At 41.5% G+C, this 26,236-nt stretch overlaps 1 pseudogene; it reads left to right on the plus strand.

Moving 5' to 3' along the window:
* Positions 1-1,575: 1,575 nt before the first annotated feature.
* LOC136687342 (NLR family CARD domain-containing protein 3-like) lies at positions 1,576-22,913 on the plus strand (annotated as a pseudogene).
* Positions 22,914-26,236: the final 3,323 nt, after the last annotated feature.

Raw genomic sequence — 26,236 nt, forward strand, 5'->3', positions numbered from 1 at the left:
GGGAGAGTCTGACACCCCTGTCCCGGTACAGTACTCTTACTGCACTTCCCAGTAAACACAGGTCAGATGAAAAGGCGTTCAGACGACGTCCGTTGATGTTCGAAATATGTTTGAATTTGGACCAAGGTCATTTTAAAGTCTTATTCATTTTAAACCCATATTTTAGTTATAATCTGTGCTGTGTGTTTAATGTTTAAAACAAGAAATTAGTCTGTATTCACAAGATATATATATATAAATATATAAAGACCACCTGCAGGACCTGCCCTCTCCCCAAACATGCACTGCTTCCTTTTCTGTTCAGGAGTGGCGTAGCTGTAATGGAGCTGTCAGGCACCAGTTAATCATACAATTATTTATCATTTCTTATCACTTGTAAATGTATATGTGTGGACCATCATGCCCTGTTCTGCTGTTGGTTGCACTGACAGAAACTCTGTGTACATCTTGGTTTCAGACCCTGAGTGAATTTAGCTGCTTTTTTTAACTCTCTTTTCCACCTTAAGAAGTGCTGCTAATGGTGTTTACCAGCATCAGCTTAAACAAGGATCCTGTGTCTGATCCATTCACATCATCACAACACACACTCACACACCACCACCAGTGTGTTAGTGTCACTGCAGCACTGAGAACGACTCACCACCCAAATCAGACCTGCTCTGTGGGGGTCCTGACCTTTGAAGAACAGGGTGAAAAAGGCCTAACAAAGTACGCAGAGAAACAGATTAGAGTTTCTAATGGTGGAACTACAGAGTGCTCCTGTATGGACAGTGGAGCTGATAAAATGAACAATGTGTGTAGAGACAGGGGAGGTGTTCCTAATCCAGTGATCATTCAGAGTAAACCTATATAACATCTTTCATACACTGTGGTGATTCAATGTGCTTTACACACGACAAAATACACTCAGAGATGTGGGAGAGAGGAAATAAACACAAAAATATGAATAAAACAAATAGAAAGAGACATGAAATCATAACAACGATTAAATAAAAGCATTAATTAATATGAATAGTTACAATTAAAAGGAAGTAAAAAGAAGATGATGAATCTAGTGTTTTCCACCATCCAAAGTGAAGAAGAGCACAAATGATAAGGTTTGGAATACACAATAAACCTCAGCAAAACCATGAAACACATTACTGCAGATAAGGAGTTCACTCTGCTCTAAATCATTTGATTTTTTTCTTTTTAAACAAGTGCTTGAGGGTTTAATGCAAAGACTAAGATATCTGAGCAGTTAAATCATTGCCCCTAACAATTATACTTTACTTATCCAACCTCTTTCTGTGGCAGTGCTTTGTTCTGCTCAGGGGACAATAACCCAGCTCTGTGAACACACTTCATCTGTTTATAACACAGTTCATTTTAAAAGAGGTGAAAGTCACTAAATGTCCAACAATAATGAGATGCTGTTAGTGACTGTTCCAGGATCAAGGGTGAGTTGTGTGTCTTGTTTTTAAAACGCTCTAATGATTTAGTTTTGTCAAGAGTTGTTGTTCACATACAGCCGCGTGACGCAGGGAGGTCAGGTTTCGTTCCTCCTCCTCCCCACTTTCCCACTTTTCCCAGAAAACTACAGGAAGAACCGGACGGAAGCAGAGTCAGAAGAGAAACTAGACAAAGCCGCTGGGGTTTGAGACGGTGAGCCTCAATAACATTAAAACATTATAACATTAATGTGAACACTATCCCGCGGGTTAAAGAGAGAGCCCTGTGTTTGTAGCTGTTCTCTGTGGTTTACTCTCAGCTTTAGTCGTGTTTTTGATCCAGACACGATGGCGTTCAGTGAACTACAGCTGTTTGTGCGAAGTTTGGTTCTGTGTTTATTGTGTTGCTGAAGTCAAATATAGACCACATCTGAGTGTGTATTAACTCTACAAGAGTATTATTTACTTTAGAGTCATTATTTATCACAGTTTACGGTTCTATTGAACTGCTTTCGGTTTCAACACTACACCATTCTTCTTCATACTGCTGCAGCCAATCAGATGCTAGATTTATATTTGTTAGTATTTTTTTAAGCCAATCGCCAACAGGAGCTGTCACGTCAGCCAATCATCTTCTTAGTTTCTTAGTTCTCTAGAAGAAGGCGGGTTTGTCGCTGCTATTGGTTTAAAGCAGATCAACTGAAAACCCAGCAGTGAACAACAAGGAAACAGAATCGGGGCGCTTTCTGTCAAAAGACAAAGGGGAAAAACGGCGAAAATTCTGCGTTAAAACTATGTTTTCCTCGGGTACAATTTGAGCTTACTGTTATTGTTCCAGAACCGTACATGAATCCAGAAAGGGTGACAAAATCACCGTAAATATCTTCAGACTCTTACAGGGGTTTAGTCTGTGAACCTTCTCTAGATAGAGTTTATTGTTCTCAATGTAGACTTTAACATTTTTAAAGATTTCTCTGGGCGCTTGGGTATTTCATTTCTCTTATCCTTTAGCTTATATACTGTGTTGCATTAGATTCAAATAAACCCACATAGAACAGATCTAACACTGTTTAGATCTGTTTATTTTTAATCTGAAATTCATTACCATAACAATACGAAGCCAAGTACAAAGTGTGTCATCAGTTAATGTCATTCAGTAACACATACATAACATCACATATCACTTCTCTTCAGTCTCTCACACAGTAACTGTCTTGTTGTGTTGTGATACTGTAGTAAACATAAATACATTTTAATATTTAAACAACTGTGATTCCCACTGCATTACTTCTGCATTATTCCAAAGTGCACACTAGCGTACTACAAAGGGTATAAAAATGGTAATGCTTCATTATCAGAAGGGCACTCTGTAGAAGGTCAAGTTCAGTCAGTTGTGGTTTGGGACACAGCATTAATCAGACGCACCAGTGAGTAGAGCCTTTAAAGATGGACCCGAACATACAAATAAAATACAGGTAAATAAACAGTTTTAAAAACAAAGGTCTTTAATGAGCTCGATAAATTGCGATACGACACCAAATCTTACTAATCAAATGTACACAACGTTAACAAAAACATGAACTTGGTCCAAGCATAGTCTAGCCTTTCAGGTATAAACACACTTTAAAACACAGTTTAAACACTACATTACAGTAATTACTTCATATGAGCGATGTATGAGATAGTAGTTGAAACAGGAGCTCTGTCTGTGTGTCACAAACTCACTGTGTATGTGTTAATGTCACAGGCTGTGTCAGTGCCCTAGTCATTAAGTACTTTGTTGTTTTGTTGTTCTGACATTTCTGCATTAGTCTGAACACACAGTGCACTATTTTCAGTGCCTTTCAAACAATCCACAACACACCTCCATCAGCAGCGTACAACCAATGTAACAGAGCAGACAGTGGATTCTCTCTGGCTCATTTTCTCTCTCTCTCTCTCTCTGTGCCTCTCTTTCTCTCGGTCGCTTTTCTCTTTCTCTCTGTCTCTCTCTATTTCTCTCTCTCTCTCTCTCTCTCTCTCTCTCTCTCTCTCTCTCTGTCACTTTACTGGTTTTATTGACCTGTCTTAGGGCTAGACATAATTTTATATCAATATATATCACAATATTACATGTTTCAATAACAAAGATATGATTTTTAAAACACATTTTCCATATTTTTGTATAAATTATGTACAGCACGTGTTACGTGTTACTGACTGACAGTCATTACAGGGCACTGCCCTCAATTTTAAAGTTAGTTTATAAATATTAATATTGACAAAGCCAAGAGGGTGTTGTTTGATGGTAATGTCATGTTTCTTTCAGTTCTTGGCAGTTTTTCTTTGGCTTTATTTATTGTTCATATCGATATGAGAATTATCTTATTGACCTAAATTAAAAAATATATTGTGATATAAATTTTGGTTCGTATCGTCCAGCCTTTAATGAGAATATATTTTCACAGGAAGCAGAGAAGAATGTCCAGTGTCCAGCTTTATCTATAAAGTATAGGAACTTCATGATGGAGCCTCATAACTTCAGCAGTGGAAACAGAACTTCAGACTCAAAGTGCGTTACTTTCTATTACTGATTTTATACATCATTTTTCCAGTTTTATTGATTCCTGCTGCTCACTTGTCAGTGATGTTGATTCCCAGAGGTCCCAGTCGTACGATGCAGCATTTAATTATGGAATATTTGAGGGATAAATAAGAATGTTAAGTTTAAATAAGTAGCACACATTGTCTTAACAGATATAGACGTAAGTACCTTTATTCAGTAAGATTACTTGTTCTGCTGCACTGTGGCTTAATCTGCTCCTCCTTTTACTGATGATATCACCAGCTTTTGAAAACACACATTCAACCCAATACAACAAAAAACATTGTTTCATGAGAAATGCTTCAACAGTGTGTGGAACGTCCCATCACTAGTAACAAAGAGCCTTTTAGGCTTTTCTTGTGTTTTCGTGTGTGTGGTGTGTGTGTGTGTGTGTGTGTGTGTGTGTGTGTGTGTGTGTGTGTGTGTGTGTTTTAATAATAATACATTTTATTTCATTTTTAACTCAAGGACACCTTACAGAAAAAAGTAGACAATAGAATAAATAATAAAGAAATAAAAGAGTAAGCAACATTAAAACAAGTTAGAATAAGACAACACAACTGAGTCAGTCTTAAACAGGTGGGTTTTGAGTGTGGACTTGAATTGTAAAAGTGAGTTTATATTCCTTATGTCCGGTGGTAAAGAATTCCAAATCTGGGGAGCAGATCGTCTGAAGGCTCTACTCCCCATGGTAGTGAGAAAGGCGGAAGGGACAGTCAGATGAATGGAGAGAGATGATCTGAGGGTGTGAGAGGGAGTAGCAACATGGAGAAGATTGGAAAGATATGGAGGAGAAAAATTGTGTATGGCCTTGAATGTGAACAGAAAGATTTTGTAATCGATGCAGCACTTGACAAGGACCCAGTGGAGCTGTTGCAAGACAGGAGTGATGTGGTGAATGGAGGAGGTTCTAGTGATAATTGTACTATTCATTATATAAAGCTACAAAAATTAATTGACAAAATGTATAAAAATCAGTGATAAAAATAATTGGCAGCAGATTTCATTTTCAAGTTTTTACTGATAATTCTTTAGTAACACACATATTTCTCCTTTTAATCAAAAGGTGGCTTTTCTTTTGTGTGTGTGTGTGTGTTTGCTGTGTGTTTGTGGAGTGTGCAGTGTGGTGTTTTAGTGGAGTGTGCAGTGTCTGTGTGGTGTGTTTGTGGAGTGTGCGGTGTTTGTGGTGTGTTAGTGGTGTGTGCAGTGTCTGTGCGGTGTGTTTGTGGAGTGTGTGGTGTCTGTGCGGTGTGTTTGTGTCGTGTGTTAATGAAGTGGGCATTGTTTGTGTGGCGTGTTGGTGAAAGTGTGTTTTTGTGTGGCATGTTTGTGGAGTGTGCTGTGTTTGTGTGTTGTTTTAGTGGAGTGTGTGGTGCTTGTGGTGTGTTAATGGAGTGTGCTGTGTTTGTTGTATTCGTGGAGTGTGCAGTGTTTGCGTGATGTGTTAGTGAGGTGTGTTATTGAAGTGTGTGGTGTTTTTGTGGAGTGTCAATTTTTTGTGGAGTGTGCAGTGTTTGTGTGGAGTGTGCAGTGTTTGTGTGGTGTGTTAGTGGAGTGTGCAGTGTTTGTGTTAGTGGAGTGTCTGTGTGGTGTGTTAGTGGAGTGTGCGGTGTTTGTGTGGTGTGTTAGTGGAGTGTGTTTCTTGTGTGGTGTGTCTTTGGAGTGTGCAATGTTTATGCTGTGTTTTTGTGGGGTGTGGTGTGTTAGTGGAGTGTGCAGTGTCTGTGTGGCATGTTTGTCGAGTGTGGTGTGTTTGTGGATTGTGTGGTGTCTTAATGGAGTATGCTGTGTTAATGATGTGTGCAGTGTCTGTGAGGAGTGTTAGTGGAGTTTGCAGTGTCTGTGTGGTGTGTTAGTGGAGTGTGCAGTGTGGGTTAGTGGTGTGTGTGCAGTGTCTGTGTTGTGTCTTAGTGGAGTGTGCAGTGTGTGTTAGTGGTGTCTGTGTGGTGTGTTAGTGATGTGTGCAGTGTCTGTGAGGTGTGCAGTGTCTGTGAGGTGTGTTAGTGGAGTGTGCAATGTCTGTGTGGTCTGTGCAGTGTCTGTGTGGCGTGCTAGTGATGTGTGCAGTGTCTGTGTGGTGTGTTATTGGTGTGTGCAGTGTTTGTGTGGTGTGTTAGTGGAGTATGCAGTGTCTGTGTGGCATGTTAGTGATGTGTGCAGTGTCTGTGAGGTGTGTTAGTGGAGTGTACAGTGTCTGTGTGGTGTGTTAGTGGAGTGTGCAGTGTCTGTGTTGTGTTATTGGTGTTTGCAGTGTCTGTGTGGTGTATTAGTGGAATGTGCAGTGTTTGTGTGGTGTGTTAGTGGAGTGTGCAGTATTTGTGTGGTGTGTTAGTGGAGTGTGTAATGTTTGTGTGGTGTGTTAGTGGAGAGTGTGTTTCTTGTGTGGTGTGTTTTTGGAATGTGCAATGTTTTGCTGTGTGTATGTGGGGTGTGGTGTGTTAATGGAGTGTGCAGTGTTTGTGGAGTGTGCGGTGTTTGTGTGGAGTATGTGGTTCGTTAATGGAGTATGCTGTGTCTGTGAGGTGTGTTAGTGATGTGTGCAGTGTCTGTGTGGTGTGTTAGTGGAGTGTGCAGTGTCTGTGTGGTGTGTTAGTGATGTGTGCAGTGTCTGTGTGGTGTGTTTGTGGAGTGTGTGGTGTGTTAGTGGAGTGTGCAGTGTCCGTGTGGTGTGTGCAGTGTCTGTGTGGTGTGTTTGTGGAGTGTGTGGTGTGTTAGTGGAGTGTGCAGTGTCCGTGTGGTGTGTGCAGTGTCTGTGTGGTGTGTTAGTGGAGTGTGCAATGTCTGTGTGGTGTGTTAGTGTAGTGTGCAGTGTCTGTGTGGTGTCTTAGTGATGTGTGCAGTGTGTGTGTGGTGTCTTAGTGAGTTGTGCAGTGTTTAGCATGACTCGCTTCAACAAACACCCTTTTTTATTTTTTGTGTTTTCTTTTGTGTGTGTGTGTGTTAGTGGAGACTGTGGTGTTTGGTGTTTTTGTGGAATGTGCATTGGGTGTGAGGTGTGTTAGCGGAGTGTGCTGTGTTTGTGTGGTGTGTTAGTAGAGAGTGCTGTGTTTGTGTGGTGTGTAAGTAGAGAGTGCTGTGCAGTGTTTGTGTGGAGTGTTAATTGAGTGTGCAGTGTTTGTGTGGTGTGTTAGAGGAGAGTGTTGTGCATGTGCAGTGTGTTAATGGAGTGTGCAGTGTTTGTGTGGTGTGTTAGTGGAGAGTGTTGTGCATGTGCAGTGTGTTAATGGAGTGTGCAGTGTCTGTGTGGTGTGTTAGTGGAGTGTGCAGTGTCTGTGTGGTGTGTTAGTGGAGTGTGCAGTGTCTGTGTGGTGTCTTAGTGATGTGTGCAGTGTGTGTGTGGTGTCTTAGTGAGTTGTGCAGTGTTTAGCATGACTCGCTTCAACAAGCACCCTTTTTTATTTTTTGTGTTTTCTTTTGTGTGTGTGTGTGTTAGTGGAGACTGTGGTGTTTGGTGTTTTTGTGGAATGTTCATTGTCTGTGAGGTGTGTTAGCGGAGTGTGCAGTGTTTGTGTGGTGAGTTAGTGGAGAGTGCTGTGGGTGTGCGGTGTGTTAATGGAGTGTGCAGTGTTTGTGTGGTGTGTTAGTGGAGAGTGCTGTGGGTGTGCGGTGTGTTAATGGAGTGTGCAGTGTTTGTGTGGTGTGTTAGTGGAGAGTGCTGTGGGTGTGCGGTGTGTTAATGGAGTGTGTGGCGTTTGTGTGGCATGTTTGTGAAGTGTGCGGTGTTTGTGTGGCGTGTTAGTGGAGTGTGAGCTGCTTGGGCGCTGTGTTTGTGGAGAGAAAGTATTTGACAAATTTTTCATGGGCTCAATCCACATTCTCAGCTCTACTGCTCATCTCACAAATGCATGTTCCTTACAAATGTGACACCATTTATTAAAAGGGTTAATTAACAGGCTCAAACTGTATAAGATTTATTGCCAAGAAGCATTCTTACAACAAAGAAATAATCTACAAACACGAATTTCCTTACTCTTTGTGCTAAATTTAGTTTATTACAGAGACCACTACCAGAAACCTCTGCTTTTCAGAGGTAGTTCTAAATCCTCCAGTAATGTATTTCAGGCTTTGTTCTTTGTCTACTGAAGTATGATTGTGAGAATATGTAAATGTACTCATTCACTTTTAGTTTCTAATTCCTCTTCTTTGATGTATTTCAGAATGAGTTTTAAATATTAAAATATTAAGATCAGTTCTAAAGGGAATATGCAAATGGTTAAGTGTTCATTTGTGATTTTTTTGTAACATCCTGTGAACAGTACATCACTGAAGTAAAGAGGAGAAACAACATTGGTTCCATTTCTTAGTGCCTTGTGTCAGGCAGGTGATCCACTTTTCTAAATATGTGACATTGATTTATTTTCTGTAAATACAAATCATGTTTATTTTCTCAAGTTTAAGCTCAAGTTTATTTCTGTGTCAGTAACACATTACCCTCTGTGCTAAAATGATTTCTAATTAAAAGAGATGAACAAATGGGGAGTGACTTCTCTTTGGTTGAACTCTGGAGTTGTCAGTCAATTACTCATTGTACAAACTTATGTTTAGGTCTTGTTCACATTTCAGACTCTCTCACACTTACACATTCTGATTCATCAACACTTTAATTTTTCCTCTAGCTCTGTGAGGGATGTCGTGCTCCAGGATGGTTCCAGGTGTGGAGTGTGTGAGCAGATTCAGACAGATCCTGTCTCTATCAGCTGTGGACACTCTTTTTGTAGAGAGTGTATCAGGAGCCTTAGGGAGCAGTCTGTCCACTCAGGAGACTTGACCTGTCCCTGCTGCAGAAAGAGGTTTAAAACAGGCTCTGTTCAGTTTCCACACACGGAGGAGTCCATGGAGCTGGATGAATACAAACCAGTGCATGACGTCCTGCTCAGTGTCTCAGAGAGAAACAAAATCAGCCTGAAGAACAAGTACGAGAGCTTATTTGAGGGATTCAAAACACAAGAGAATAAAATCCTCCTGAACAGGGTTTACACTCAGCTCTACATCATCGAGGGAGAGAGGGAAGGAGTGAATGAAGAACATGAAGTTTTACAGATTGAAAACAAACCCTGGAAACAAAACCTGCCAGATACACCAATAAACTGTTTAGACATATTTATCCCTGTACAGTGTACGATGGGAGAAATGGAAGAAGACGATACCAGAGCTGTGATGGATGAAGATGTGAGACCTGAAGAAGGAGAAGAAGATAAATATCCACAAGTGGAAAAACTTAAAAGCGTTCTGACTAAAGGCATTGCTGGCATTGGAAAAACTGTCTCTGTGCAGAAGTTCATTCTGAACTGGGCTGAAGGAAAAGCCAATCAGGATATAGAGTTCATGTTTGTGCTTCCATTCCGAGAGCTGAACCTGATTAAAGACAAACAATACAGTCTTCATGGACTTCTGTGTGACCTCCATCCTGAGCTCCAAGGTCTTGACACAAAGGAATATGACATGTGTAAAACTGTGTTCATATTTGACGGCCTCGATGAAAGCAGAATTCCACTGAAGTTCTCAGAGTGTGAGAAAGTGTCAGACGTGACCAAGATGTCTTCAGTGGACGTGTTGATGACAAACCTCATCAAAGGAGTCCTGCTTCCCTCTGCTCACATCTGGATAACCTCCAGACCAGCAAAGGGCCAATCAGATCCCCTCTCAGTACATCAGTCGTGTGACAGAAATCCAGGGATTCAATGATCCACAGAAGGAGGAGTACTTCAGGAAGAGGATTAGTGACCAACACCAAGCTGACAGTGTCATCTCCCACATTAAGACAACGAGGAGCCTCCACATCATGTGCCACATTCCTGTCTTCTGCTGGATCTCAGCAACTGTGCTTCAGCGAATCATGGAACAAGGGACAACAGAAATCCCTAAAACTCTGACTGCAATGTACTCACACTTCCTGTGCACTCAGACAATCGTGAAGAAGGAGAAGTATGAGGAGGAAGATGAGAGAGGAACTCTACAGGAACTCCTGAGATCCAACAGGAACATGTTTCTGAAACTGTCTAAACTGGCTTTCAAACAGCTGATGAAGGGCAATGTGATGTTCTACGAAGGAGACCTGAGAGAGTGTGGGATTGATGTCACTGAGGCCTCAGTGTACTCTGGGATTTGCACTGAGATCTTTAGGGAGGAGTCAGTGCTTTACCAGAGGAAGGTTTACTGCTTTGTGCATCTGAGCTTTCAGGAGTTCCTAGCTGCTTTCTATGTGTTTCACTGCTATGTGAGCAACAACGTGAACGAACTGAAGCTTCTGAAGCCAAAAAACATGAAGTGGTCTGACAAACTTTCACTGGACGAGCTGCTGAAGGGAGCTGTGCGTACAGCTTTAAAGAGTAAGACTGGACACCTGGATTTGTTTCTCCGTTTTCTGTTGGGCATCTCACTGGAATCTAATCAACAACTTCTGCAGGACCTACTGACACACACAGTGAGCAGCTCTGAGAGCAATGAGAAAACAGTTCAGTTCATCAAACGCATAATACAATCAGAGGATCTTCCTTCTGACAGATCTATCAACCTGTTCCTCTGTCTCACTGAAATGAATAACTCCTCTTTATCCAGTAAAATCCAGGAGTATCTCAAATCAGAGAAACACTCAGATAAGAAACTGTCTGCTGGAGAGTGTTTAGCATTAGCCTACATGCTCGTGAACTCAGACGAGGTGCTGGATGAACTGGACTTGAGGAAGTACAACACCACTGATAAGGGTTATTGGAGACTGATCGCAGCTGTGAGCAACTGCAGAAAGGCCATGTGAGTGTTGTGTCTCAGTGAATTTATTTTAATATTTCAGTGCTAATGCTGAATGAGACAAATTTCCAAGTTGGGGCAGTGTCTAAAATGTTACACAAGAGGTTGTTCTGCAGTATTAAATTCACCTCAGTGTGTACATTAGAGATGTTCAGTGTAGGTGTAATATGATAAATCTAAGAATCACAATTCCAAAATGAACATTTACTCTCTCTTTTTCTCTCTGAACACATCTGTATTTACTTCACATTGCAGATTGCATTGCTGTAAGCTGTTCATGAATTCCTGTGAAACTCTCTGCTCTGTTCTGACATCACCAAACTCACCCCTGAAAGACCTGGAGTTCAGTGAGACTGAGCTGCAGGATTCAAGAGTGAAGCTGATCTCTGAGGCACTAAAGAGTTCAAACTGTAAACTGGAGACACTCAGGTGAGATTTCTGTGATTTCATTCCTAAATGGAATAAAACTGTTTTGATGGGTCTTTGATTTCAGCAGAAATGAGCTAAAGGGGAACATGTCAATATGTCTTAAAAGGCATTGGCAACTCAGTGTGTATGTATATTTCTATTATTTTGTTTGTTTAGTGTGTTCAGTGATTCTACGTACATACAGAAAAGGAAAACCGAAAACAGATTTACAAATATGTTTTGGCTCATTTATTCATACAGGTGTAATTTTCCCAGTGCTTCATTTGCATTTCTCTAAATAGATTCTGTGATAGAGACTGTATTTTTTCTGTGAAAGGTATTGGATCTCAAAAAAGATAATTATATTCAAGTTATTTTATGATGTTTAGAGGAAAAAGTACCTAATGCAACAAATTAGTCACACCTGTAGGGACAGGAGAGTTTATCAGGGGAACCTTGGAAAGAACCATTTTCACAAACTCCCTGCAGCACCCCAGCCTTCCTTCTTGTTCCTCATTTAAAGTACAGCACAGGGAAACAGCTGTGGTCTGGGAAATAGACTTGGGACTGGAAGGTTTGACCTGAAATAATTATATTATAAAACATATTGTCCAAACATCTATCAATGCTAGGTTACTGAAATAATAATTTATTTTTCTTTCCATTAAAACTGTTTGTAAGACACCTATCCTCTGTTTGGACATTATATCCTTAAATATATTGACAGGGAAAGCACAAGAATGACTGCCTTCACTTTACTGACATATTAGTGATGCTTCTGTGACAAGTGTATTGCAGTGCAATAGCGGTCCAGCAAAATTAGATTTGCCTTTTTCCCTTTTTTTTTTCTCCACTGGTGAAAGGTGATGTAATGGAAATTCAGATTAAATTTTAGAGCAGAGCAGAAGCCACTACCTTTGTTCAATAACTAGGACAAAAAAGTTTTATAAATCATGCTTAACATACCAGGAACTTAAAGTAACATGGTGAAAGAGGAAGGTGGGGTCTCAGGTGACTTTAAATGTTAATGTCTGCACAGGTTTAACATCTTCATCAGCCTTTTTAGACTTCACACATCAGACTTTTCTCACTGGCATGTTCACTTCAGTATCCCGTACACTTGAGAATAAATTGATTTGTACACTTTAATTATTAATCCACAACTGAACACTGTGTGGTCATTTGAAGTTGTAATGCCACATTAACATCATAACAATCTGGAGCTGATTCTGTCTGCACTTTCCTGAAGGTCACAAAAAAAAACATTTTGTGAGAAATTAATTTGTGACATTCGTAGCACAGTGTAAATATTAAATCAAACCTGTAGATAAAATCAACATCTCTTAATCCTTTCAGAAATGTTCCTGTAACTATTCAGTGAGTAATGTCCTCTCTCTTTACAGACTAACTGTGTGTAAACTTGGGGAAAAGTCTTGTGAAGATTTGGGCTCAGTTTTACTGGTGAACTCCTCCCTGAAAGAACTGGACCTCAGTAACAATGACCTGCAGGATTCAGGAGTGGAGAAGCTCTCTGCTGGACTGAAGAGTTCACTCTGTAAACTGGAGACACTCAGGTCAGTTCTGTCAGTTCAATCAATCTATTAATGACTATTATACATCTTTACAAAAATACATATATTTTTTTTTTATTTACAAAATCTGATTGGCTAGTCCTACATTGTCTCTCCAATCACTTCAGGACTTCTGTAAAGTGTTTTCCACTGCTGGAGTAACGAACAACAGACTGAACACCAGACTTTCTCCATGGTGATATTATCAGTCATACCATTATTTTACTGATCGGTATCGGCTTTACTGGGCTCGATCTTAAGTCTGATCCCTTGTTTCCTCTAGGCAGCAAGCTCAGATTCCCTCCTCCTTCTGTAGCATGTGTTGCTAACAGATTTGGCCTGCTGCCTGATTTGGACTGCATATGCACAGAACATCATGCATGTGTGGACTTTGCTGATATCTCTAAATTGTATTAATTTCTTCTCTGAGGATAATTGTAAATAGACACAGCACTATTTGGCTGAATGGTGTGTGTCCCACAATGTTATTCCGTCATGTTTTGTTTAAACAGAAGACTACCTCAGTAAATCTACACAGATATCTTCAGCAGGAAATAAACACATTTTGCAGGGGCTCCAGTTGTTTAAAACTGTAAAGGACTGTGAGGAATGACTAACTCATGTTTATGCTCCTGTGAGCTACATGCGTGAAGTTCTGCGCATGGGCAGTCCAAATCCAGCAGGTCACGCAAATTGGGTAGCCACAACATGCTTTGTAAATGTGGTGATATGACTCTGCTGGCCACCCAAATTGGACCAAGGCCCACCCAGTCAGACAGAGTTGCATTTGAGTGTACGTTCACGGACTCACACCTTTCTCACTGTTCTGCACAAACACACATTCCCACGAGTCAGATTCAGAGCAAAAGGGGATGTGATTAGAGTCATCAGCCATCTCATATTTGGACAATGATAGCCGTGTTGTGTTTTGGTCCGATATGGGATACATTTTATCCTGTATTATTGAGACTATGATTTGTTTGAGACACGCTGTTCTCCCTGAGGCAGAGGAGGACCAGATTCTCCACGGCTCCTAAACAGAAAATGAGCTTTTCATTGGTTGTCACTTTTATTAAGCCAATCAGCAGCCAGAGTTAGCTGTCCATCATTTAGTGCTGCAGCCAATGGAGTCACAGTCCCATTTACAGGGTTTTGTTTTGCTGCTGTGCTGAGAGAAACAGGTCAGTGCTGTAAAAGGTTTTAACTTATTTTAGCACTTTGTCCTGAAGAAACTACATTTAATTTCCCCCTCAACACACCTGTGATGACAATAAAACTGCCAGACTTTTAGAATCAAAGTAATTCTTCATACAGGTGTGTAAGACAAACATAGAAGTCTTAAATAATCAGACTATTCTGTGTAATTAATATTAAATATGGTAAAGAAATGAGGATGAGAATCTTTCAGAACTCTTAAACCTCATTTTATACCATCCATTCCATTCCAGCCATGATCCACCGTTTATCCAGGTCCGGGTCACAGGGGAAGCAGTCGGAGCAAAGAAACCCAGACCTCCCTCTCCCCAGCCACCGCCTCCTGGCCAGTCGAGACATGTAGTCTCTCCAGTGTGTTCTTGGTCTGCCCCGAGGCCTCCTCCCCGTTGGACATGCCCAGAAAACCTCACCAGGAAGGCGTCCAGGCGGCATCCGGACCAGATGCCCGAACCACCTTAACTGGCTCCTCTCGACGTGGAGAAGCAGCGGCTCCACTCCCGGATGTCTCTCCCGGATGTCCGAGCTCCTAACCCTGTGTCTAAGGGAGAGTCCAGACACCCTCCAAAGAAATCTCATTTCAGCCGCTTGTACCTGCGATCTTGTTCTTTCGGTCACTACCCAAAGCTCGTGACCATAGGTGAGAGTTGGGATGTAGATTGAACAGTACACCGAGAGCTTTGCTTTTCTGCTCAGCTCTCTCTTCACCACAATGGACCAGTACAGAGCCCACATTACTGCTGATGCTGCACCAATCTGCCTGTCAATCTCCCGCTCCATATTTCATTCACTCGTGAACAAAACCCTGAGGTATTTAAACTCCTCCACTTTAGGCAGGATCTCACTTCCAACCTGGAGAGAGCACTCCACCCTTTTCCTACTGAGTACCATGGACTCAGACTTGGAGGTGCTGATCCTCATCCCTACCGCTACACACTCGGCTGCAAACTGGTCCAGCAAGAACTTTAGGTCCCGGCTCGATGAAGCCAACAAGACAACATCATCCGCAAAAAGCAGACATGGAATTCTGAGACCACCAATCCGGACACCTTCCACCACTTGGCTACGCCGAGAAATTCTGTCCATAAAAATTATGAACAGAACCGGTGACAACGGGCAGCCCTGACAGAGTCCAACTCTGACTGGAAACCAGTCGGACTTTCTGCCAGCCATACGAACCAGACTCCTGCTCTGTTTATACAAGGACTGGATGGCTCGTAGCAAAGAGCCCTGTACCCCATACTCCCAGTGCACCCCCCACAGAATATCCTGAGGGACACAGTTGAATGCCTTCTCCAGATCCACAAAACACATGTAGACTGGTTGAGCAAACTCCCACGCACCCTCCAGGATCCTAGTGAGGGTAAAGAGCTGCTTCTGTGTTCCACACCCGAGTTTTTGCCTCAGCAACAGCCAAAGCCGCAAGCCACTTGGCTCCTCGGTACCTGGATGCTGCCTCTGGCTCTTTCTTCAGCTTGACAGCCTCCCTCACTTAGGGTGTCCACCACCGAATGTGGGGATTGCCACCCCGACAAGCACCGGCAACCTTGCAGCCACTGTTCCATTCAGCTGCCTCAACAATGGACGTCTGGAACATGACCCATGTCACCGGCCTCCCCCGGGATGCAGTTGAAGCTCTGCCAGATGTTGGAGTTGAAGATCTTTCTGACAGGTTCCTCTGCCAAACTTTCCCAGCAAACCCTCAGCACACGTTTAGGCCTGCCAGTTCTGTCCGGCATCCTCCCCCGCCATCTGATCCAACTCACCACAAGGTGGTGATCAGTTGACAGCTCAGCACCTCTCTTCACCCGAGTGTCCAGATCATATGGTCGCAGGCCCAATGATACGACTATAAAGTCAATCATCGTGATGCAACCTAGTGTATCCTGATGCCAGGTGTACTTGTGGACACAATTAAGCTCGAAACATGTTGTTCGTAATGGACAAATTGTGACGGGCAAACAAATCCAATAACTGAACACGACTCTGGTTCAGATCAGCTGGGCCATTACTCCCGATCACGTCCCTCCAAGTTTCACCCTACCAGGGGCTATTGCCCCCAACAACATAACTCCTAGGCTCACGCAGGCATGCAAACACCTCCACCACATTAAGGTGGTGATCTAGGGAGGGGAACCTCATTTAAAAAAAAAAATCACTGAGCGTGATGTTCCTAGCCAGGTCAATATATGAAGGAGAACCTGTTCATGAAATGTTTCTGTAACTATTCAGTGAGTAATGTCCTCTCTCTTTACAGACTAACTGAGTGTAAACTTGGGGAAAAGTCTTGTGAAGATCTGGGCTCAGTTTTACTGGTGAACTCCTCCCTGAAAGAACTGGACCTCAGTAACAATGACCTGCAGGATTCAGGAGTGGAGAAGCTCTCTGCTGGACTGAAGAGTTCACTCTGTAAACTGGAGACACTCAGGTCAGTTCTGTCAGTTCAGACTTGATTTTTAATGCATCACAAACATTAGTTTTATAGATCTTTAACATTTTTATTTAGAGGATACAATATGAAATATTAAGATAAAGTCAGTTGCTGGATTCCTAGATTATAATTAACTGCTCACAAAAATCAGATCATCTTCCTTTAAAAGAAATCAACATCTCTTTCTTAATTCTTTCAGAAATGTTCCTGTAACTATTCAGTGAGTAATGTCCTCTCTCTTTACAGACTAACTGGGTGTAAACTTGAGGAAAAGTCTTGTGAAGATATGGGCTCAGTTTTACTGGTGAACTCCTCCCTGAAAGAACTGGACCTCAGTAACAATGACCTGCAGGATTCAGGAGTGGAGAAGCTCTCTGCTGCACTGAAGAGCTCACTCTGTAAACTGGAGACACTCGGGTCAGAGTTCTGGGATTTTATTCTTAATTTTCTACTCCTCACAAACATGACTTTTAACATAAAAAAAGAAAATAATTATTTTCTATGCTCTATAAAATATTAATGAGAAGACCATACTAGATTAGAATCCACACTCCATTTGGATTGGACCACAAAGGTTAAAGGAAGCATACTGCATCACATCAATATAGATTTAATAGAGGATGCAATGACACCAGGTGGAAAATATAAAAGAGAGAGAGTAATTGTAAACTCACAAAGATCATAATCTCATTCTCAACCGGTCTGTTTTTTATTCTCAAATGGTTTTTACCCTCTTCATTTTCAGTGTTTTAAAATGGGATGGTTTGTGACAGTTTAGGGGCAGGGTCAGGGCCGTTCTTCAGTGAATGCTATTGGCTAATGTCCCCTGGTTCTGTGACTGCCTCATACACTGTGTATGTCCCTCCTACTGGGAGAAGCCATCTAGAGAAAAACAAACAGAGGATGTGTACCATGGTTATTTGTTTTTTGGGGAAAATGTAAATTAGGAGACTACACAGTATCCAAAATAATTTTGAGAGTATGGTTCCAAGGCCATCCCCCATCCCAGTACTCTTCAGAATAAAATGAGGGTAAAAACCATTTGAGAAAAAAATTGGGAGTGAGATTATGATCACTTGTGAGAGGGATATTTACACAAAAATCATTTTAAAAAGGCAGATTTAAATTTTCCACCTGGTGTTATTGTGACCTCTGCTTTTGACCTTGATGTGACGCCATAGAAACGTATCATAGACATCTTAGTTGTGTGTGGAAATGACTTACAAATATTAAAAAGAGGTTATTACTTTAAGACATTTCACAAATAACTTTACCAACATCGAATGAAGCAAAGGGTTTATTTTATTAATTCAGTAATTTCAGTAATTTCATAAATGTTTTAAATGGTTTATCATGGAGAAAATTATAAAAGAATAAAATTAGCATCATAACCTAAACAGGCAGGTCATGGTATAGAAACCTTTACTCGATTAATGTCTGTATTTTTACTTCTAGTAATAACCCCTCTGTGGGACACTGTTGTGAAAATGTTGTGTTGTGGTTTGATTCCATTTCTGTTGAGGTGTTGGACAATCACTAAAATGTCTTAGATTTATGAAAACAATCATCCAGATCTTTTTTTTTTATTATGTTAAATTTTTTAAAATAACTTTTACCTTTAGATTTCAACCTGTTTGATATTAAAGTGTTTATGCAACTTACGCAGAATTTGGTGCTTCCTGATTTGGTAAATAACACATCTCAAAAAGTTTACTTCTCTCTCTCTCTCTCTCTCTCTGTAGATTGTCTTTTTGTTTAGTTACTGAGGAAGGTTGTGCTTTTCTGGCTACAGCTCTGAGCTCAAACCCCTCATACCTGAAAGAACTGGATCTGAGCTACAATCACCCAGGAGACGCAGGAGTGAAGCTGCTCTCTGTTAAACTGGATGATCCACACTGCAGACTGGACACACTCAGGTATGGACAGCTTTATTTGTGTGTGTTCAGTCACTGATGTCATCTGCTGTGCTGTATTTCTATAAAGTTTTACAGCTCATTGTTCCTTCTTCATTTAGCCACTGCTCTGCTCTAGTAGTATTTCATGGTTAGAGTATCATCCTTCAACGCTGTGTGTCCACTGTTCAGTGTAACTGTTGTCAGGCTGAAGGCTTGTGAGACACTGAAGTAAAACTAAGCCCCATATAACAGTCTCTTTATGTGGATTGTAGACTGTTTCTAGAACAGTCTTCAGAAATGTACATTCAATGTTTAGGGAAGTACAGGAGTACTCTGGTACAACAATTCTATGACCTCAATGCTGAAACACAGACTGAAAGATCCTGCACTACTGCTGTATCCTGAAACTGAGTCGACTAGTCCATCATTATCTATGTATTCCTATCATATAAATGGCGTACAAATGGGTCGGGATCAATGGTCAACAGATTGAGGAGCAGACTTTAGTACCCAGAGTGGTGTTATCAGTCATACAGGCTAAAAACCAGAGCAGAACTTTATTTATTATAGTGATATACAGCCATTGACTCTTTGGTTATTGATATTTTAATGTCGTCTACAGAGAGTCTGAGGAGTGTAATGTAAAAGTGTAGTTGAATCTGTGTTCTTCCTAAAGTTATTCTGTTATTCAAGGTGTTTCAGTTTAGATTCTCTAAGAGGTTTAATGTTTATCTGTGAAGCTACAGACCATCAGTTCTGTTCAACTGTGTGTTTTGTTCTTCCTGAATGATCCTGATCAGAGATCATACAAACACTTGAAGTAGAATGGTATAAAATTGACAGTAGAACTCACTGCTGTGTTTAACAGTGAAAGTAAGAGCATTTCTCACAGGACTGGGACTAAACAGCTGTGTGGTCTTTAGTAAACCACTGCTCAGTGTTAGAGATTCATCAGAAAACAAGGCTTCTGTTCGCTATGGAGCATAAAGACTGGACTCTGGAGCAGTGGAGAAATTCCAGAGCGATGAGGGTGTCAGGGTCAGAAGGGAATTGGATGAAGTGATGCCCTCATCATGCACAGTGCCCCATGTACAAGCCTCTGGAGGCAGTGTTATGATCTGGGGGTCTTCAGTGGGTCAGGTCTAGACTCAGCAGTGTTATGATCTGGGGGTCTTCAGTGGGTCAGGTCTAGACTCAGCAGTGTCATGATCTGGGGGTCTTCAGTGGCTCAGGTCTAGACTCAGCAGTGTTATGATCTGGGGGTCTACAGTGGGTCAGGTCTAGACTCAGCAGTGTTACGATCTGAGGGTCTTCAGTGGGTCAGGTCTAGACTCAGCAGTGTTATGATTTGGGGGTCTTCAGTGTGTCAGGACTAGACTCAGCAGTGTTATGATCTGGGGGTCCTCAGTGGGTCAGGTCTAGACTCAGCAGTGTTATGATCTGGGGGTCTTCAGTAGGTCAGGTCTAGACTCAGCAGTGTTATGATCTGGGGGTCTTCAGTGGGTCAGGTCTAGACTCAGCAGTGTTATGATCTGGGGGTCTTCAGTGGGTCAGGTCTAGACTCAGCAGTGTTATGATCTGGGGGTCTTCAGTGGGTCTGGTCTAGACTCAGCATTGGTATGTGTCAGTAAAATGAAGTCCACTGAGGACCTGAATAGACTGAATGACCAGGTCGTCCCAGCAGTGGATTGCTCCAGGACGACACCAAGATTCATCAGGCTCAGATTGTGAAAGAGTGAGGAGTCATTTTCACACATGAACTGACCACCCCAGCGTCCTGACTTGAACTCACTGAGAGTCTTTGGGATGTGCTGGAGAAGACTTTATGGAGTGGTCCGACTCTCCTGTCGTCAATACAAGATCTCCACCAAAAATGAAGGCAGCTCTGGAGGAATTAAATGTTGTGGTGTTGTAGAAGGTTATAGAAACAGAGCCATGGTGAATGTGGAACGTAATCAAAGCTAAAGGTGGTCCAGTGAAATATTAGAGTGTGTAAGCGGTGTTGGTCAGGCAGTGTGGGGGTCTGTGATTAAATGGTCAGTGAGAGCAGGTACAAGGCAGAAGAACCTAATAAATGAGCGGCTGAGTGTAGGATCTAGAAAGGGCTTAATGGAGCAATTGTAGAAGAGCGACTCTGCTACATTATTCTGTGTTGAAGGCTGAGAGGAATAGAGGGAAATGGAGGAAATGAAACACAGAGAAAGAGAAACAGAATATTTCTCTGTGACAGAAAGATAGAGAGAAAACACCACAGATGATGATCTTTCTTCTGTTTCCAAAAATGACATCAATGAATGACTCTGTAATGAAGCTGAATGTGGGGCTCAGAGAGAACTGTGAGAATAAACGCCACTCAAACACAACCATCAACTCACAACTGTGTGTGTTTGTGTGTTTTGTAGGTTGGAGCATGGAGGAGAAATCAGGATAAAACCAGGACCAAGAAAATGTAGGTTCTGTCTCTCTGTCTCTCTCTCTCTCTCTCTCCCTCTCCTCCATGGTCTTTTGCTTTTTCTGTTTCGCTTTCACTTTTACTTTTCTCTCCTGATCTTTCTCTTTATATTCGTTGTGTCTCATTTTGTGTTGTTTGTGTGTTGTGTAGGTACCACATCAGAATAAGACTTCATTTATAAAGGTTTATAAACAGTTTTAAAGTCTGTTTATTAATAGTTATGTTGTTAACAAATTGATATGAAGGGCAACAGTGATCTGTGGTTTGCCAAATAGTGAACCCACCTCCATCTACAGTTAAACCTCAGATCTTGCTGAATGCTGACCTCACTGTGTCTTCTCCATCAGTCGACATTAACCCCGTCAGCTCCAGCACATATTTGTTAATGAGTTTAACCCTTTAATGAATTACCCACCACCAGAGTGTCTTTTTCTACTTTAATGATAATGTGGTGAACCTTAACATGTGAAATAACTAAACTTAATTTCTCAGGTCTGAGCTTATTCTTTACCTCCACATTTTCACTAAGTTCTCTCACACTTTCAGTATTAGACACAAAAGAGTTCACTGTCACACTTCCTTTCTCTGTGTTACAAAGGATTATCAATCACAAAAATTTAAAGTGTTCACAGTGTAATAAATAACCATGGAATAACAGGCTTTTAAACCATTTATACATCTTTATTAGTGTATGATTGTGTGTTTTGTGTGTGTCATGTGTCATGTTTCTGATTGTGTGTGTGTGTCTGATTGTGTTTGTTGTGTATTTCATTGTGTACGGTGTGTCTGATTGTGTGTTGTGTACGGTGTATTTCATTGTGTGTCGTGTGTCTGATTGGTTGTCATGTCAATCAATCAATCAATCAAATTTTATTTATATAGCGCTTTTCACAACAAAAAGTCGTCACAAAGCAGCTTTACAGAGATCCGGGTCCAAGCCTCCTATGAGCAAGCCAGGGGCAACAGTGGCAAGGAAAAACTCTCTCAGCACACGAGGAAGAAATCTTGGAAGGAACCAAGACTCATACGGGGAACCCATCCTCCTCTGGTCATGTGTCTGATTGTGTGTTGTCTATGTGTGTATGGTGTGTTTGATTGTGTGTTGTGTATCTGATTGTGTGTTGTGTGTCTGATTGTGTGTCATGTGTTTGATTGTGTGTGTTGTGTATTTGATTATGTGTCTGATTGTGTGTTGTGTATCTGATTGTGTGTCGCGTGTCTGATTGTGTGTTGTGTATCTTGTTGTGTGCAGATGCCTGTGAGCTCACACTGGACCCAAACACAGTGAACACACACCTCTCTCTGTCTGAGGGGAACAGGAAGGTGAAGTGGGTGAAGGAAGAACAGTTGTATCCTGATCATCCAGAGAGATTCAGTGTCTGGTGGCAGGTTCTGTGCAGAGAGAGTCTGACTGGATGCTGTTACTGGGAAACTAAGAGAAGTGGAAGGGATGTTTATGTTTCAGTGGCGTATAAATCAATCAGGAGAAAAGGAGACAGTGATGACTGTGGGTTTGGAGAGAATAAAAAGTCCTGGAGTCTGATCTGCTCTAATAACAGTTACTCTGTCCGTCACAATAAGAACATCACTGATCTCCCTCCTCCTCCCCCCAGCTCTAACAGAGTAGGAGTGTATGTGGACTGTCGGGCCGGCACTCTGTCCTTCTACAGCGTCTCCACTGACACACACACACTCACACACTTACACACATTCACCACCGCATTCACTGAACCCCTCTGTGCTGGGTTTAGGCTTTATTCAGACTCCTCAGTGAGTTTGTGTCAGATAAAATAGTGCTGTGTGTGATCTATTTTTTTAAATTGATTTATTACTGTTCTGGAGCTCCGAGCGCCCAGGCATTGGTAAGTTTTGACGTAAAGTCTTCGTGAATTCAAAGTGGACGGCGTTCCTTCGTAGATTCAGTGCAGCTGTGGACCAATGAGCGGCTGCCGGCTGTGAGCGGGGTCCTATTCCCCGGGGGAGGGGTGCGCTGCTGAACTCCACTCTCCACAGGGATTCGCTCACAGCTCTGAGGGGGCGGGTCTGAGGTGATTGACACCTCTCTAAACCAATAGCAGGGACTCAGATAAAGATAAAGAGAGTCGATGTGCCGAGATCACTCACTCTCTCTAGGTCTGGGAGAGAGAGGGAGCGCCTGCCACAGGGGGGCAGTGTGAGCCCGCAGCGCTTTACCTCTTCTCCCTCCTTTAATGATTTTGCTGGTAGTTTTATGGAGAGAGATTAGTCTCAAAATACTTTACAAATGCGTAAATGTTAATCCACAAATTGAACACAAGTCACAGATATGTTTCACTGTTCACAAATGAACACATCACACTCTGTGTCTCACGGTCTGCAGTTTGTACAAATACAGTTACATTCATAAACACGTGTTTGCTTTTCATAGATATATCATCATTTTATGTGAAAATGAATACATTTGTTTAACTTTACGTTGAATATATTTGTAAAATCACTGTCTCGAATTTAAAATGTATTTGTAAAGTGTTGAATCTGTGTTCGTGGAAGTCACTCACGTTTATTTGTTTATTTCCTCTTGAGGGTTTTTATATGGAGCAAACTGGAGGATTTCCTTTAATAAAATTTAGAATAAAAATGACAGGAACACGATAATTTAAAGATCCTTTATTGAAGTGACATGTCCTGATATCTTCATTACATTCACTAAATAGGAAACATCTATAATTAAATTGTATTTACAAACTAATTTAGGGGGCAGTGTGTTCATCTGAACACAGAGTAAAACATAATAAACACTCTTTACAACAAGGACACACTTCCTTAAAGAGTCATTTAAAACCATGCAGAGAAACTAGATGAAGTACAGTGCACTTCTCTGAACGTCTGTCTATATTCTTAGTTTAAGTTGAGCCACATTTACCTGAAAAGGGTGCACCACTGTCTCAGAATTCATTAAACCATAACCACATTACAGTGAGTTTCCACTTCACTAAGTTCACCTCACTTGTAGCTACATGCACTGACTACACTGTCATATACACCCACTATGACTGAGTGCTCATGGTAGGTTTGCTGAATATTATGACTGTTTGTAAGTTATTGGCACCATTTCTACCATTGTCCATTAATGGAAAGGAGCTGCTATAAATTTTCATTTCAATAGTGGACCATTTTCGAGGTGAAATGTGCTGAGTACAAAACAAATAAAGTCCCATAATGTTCTTTAATCAAATTAAAATAATTATTGTAGACAAGAGAGAACTAATGAGACCTGAGTCTAAGTTTGCAGTTCACCCCATGATCAAATTTGCAATAAATATATAATTAAAATATCAGGAGTGCTATGCACTTCGTTTTCACCTGATGTTTTAAACTATAACTAGTGAAAGGTATCTAGTTCTGTTGGAGAGAAACTATGACCATTTTATAAATCACAAAGGCTGCTTTTCCGACATTCACCTTCCCACAAAACATCTAGATCCCCCACTTGCTGGTTTCTACTCACTTGCGTATACCCCTATACCCCTCCCACTTGCTGAGTACGCCCCTCCCACCTGCTGGTTTCTGTCCAATTGTTGCGTATGCTCTTCCCACTTGTGGTGTATGCCCCTCCCACTTGTTGTGTTCGCCCCTCCCACTTGCTGTGTACACCCCTCCCACTTGCTGGTTTCTGTCCAATTGTTGTGTACGCCCCTCTCACTGAGATGTGTAATTGAATTTGAGGGCTGTGAGGCAGGAACACACCCTGGAGGGGGCACCAGTCCTCCACAGGGCAACACTCACACATTCACTCACACACTTTTGAGTCGCCAATCCACCTACCAACGTGTGTTTTTGGACTGTGGGAGGAAACCCGAGCACCCAGAGGAAACCCACAGGTTGTAGTGAAAACATTATGTGCCAATGTTGTGATGGCATAAGCACTACATAGTGGAGTCAATGATAATTAATTATTATTTTATTAATTATTAATAATTTAATTCATTTTGATAAGCTCCATTAAATAATATGTAGTGTCTTTAACTGTCCAGTTTTAGCTTAGACAAGGAGGTCATCATGTTAGATGACTTTACATATTATACAGCAGAATGAGCTAGAATTAATTATTATAAATGAATTATGTTCATTGACCCGCCGTAGGTTTTTGACTCTGAAATCTGAATCTGAACTAGAAGTTATAATTCTATACTAGAAAGGTGCACACACAAACAAATAACCAAGGGCTGTTTTTATCACACACTGGTTTATTAATAATATCAAATAATGAATATTGATTATACATTCATATAATGAAATGGATTACAGCGATACATGAGGGAACAGGGAGATTAATATATGAGGGAACTTCTCTATGATAATTACCCTAAGTTCTAGAAAAGGCTATTGTTGATCCCAGCAAACTTTCAGCACCAAACCTGAGCAATTAAAGAAATGAGACCATGTGACCTTACATATCTGTGGAGATGGACTGGAGATAGCTGGGAGTATGTCACTGATGCGCGATGCTTTCCGGCGCTGGCTTCCCGGAGCACTGCAGACGCAGGTCTTGTAGCACTGCAGTCACTGGCGTTCCTCTTCTCCCTCTTAGCCAGTCGGAGCTGGTGTCGTGCTGAAGGTCTCTGTGGGAATTCTCCGTCATCGCTGATCTGCCTCATGGTGAGAGACACGTCCATGCAGATCCCTCCTGGGCCTATTCTCAGGTCATTCTGAGGATGTGTGTGGCCTCTTTCTCCGTTGTTGGTCCTGAAGCTCTTGTCATCACTTTGAGGGTCAGAGATCATGCTCCTTCATGCTCTGGGTGTGGCATTGAATTTTTGCTGGAATAAGTGAAAGTTCTGGGTTTGTTCTATCTGGGCCCTGCTTGAGGGGACCAATACTGTTTAAGAGTCAGCCATAAGAGAGTCTGACGCCTGAGAGATGCCTGCAGAGAGCTGGGGAGCTCTAGAGAGAGCCAGGGCTCTCCCTTAACTGACTACCCTAGCTGAGAAGCATTGCCTGCTGGAAGCAAGAGAGAGAAGTTCTTCTTTGTTCTTCAAAAAAAAAAAAAAACTCTTGTTTTTTCCCTCGAAAAATTCTTAAAAGGTGAGCGTCATTTCGCGCCACTGGGTTTTAAACAGAATTTAGAAAACCCGCCTTGAATACCTGATTGGTCCTCAGAGATTGAGGATTGGAGCCTCTCTTGCTCCTGATTGGCTGTTTCCTGTATCTTGGTAGTGACATCACATAAAAATTATGACCCTTGACAAGACAAAGACTTGAAGACGATCCCTGACCATCCCACAATTCTGAATCATACTTTTTCAATATAAAAGATTATATGATGTTAACACAGTAATATCATTAAGACAACCGTGTTTTACATAATTCTTTAAACCAAACAACACACGGAGTATGTGGCTACCTTGGTTCTATTTAAGTTCATATAAAAAGGTGATTTAAAACATATGTAAATTAATTCCACCCGTTTTGATTGGTCTAAATGGAATTCATTTCACACAGTGGTACACATATGTAACTTCAAACC

Source organism: Hoplias malabaricus, chromosome 2, assembly GCF_029633855.1.
Source record: "Hoplias malabaricus isolate fHopMal1 chromosome 2, fHopMal1.hap1, whole genome shotgun sequence".
NCBI classification, from domain to species: domain Eukaryota; kingdom Metazoa; phylum Chordata; class Actinopteri; order Characiformes; family Erythrinidae; genus Hoplias; species Hoplias malabaricus.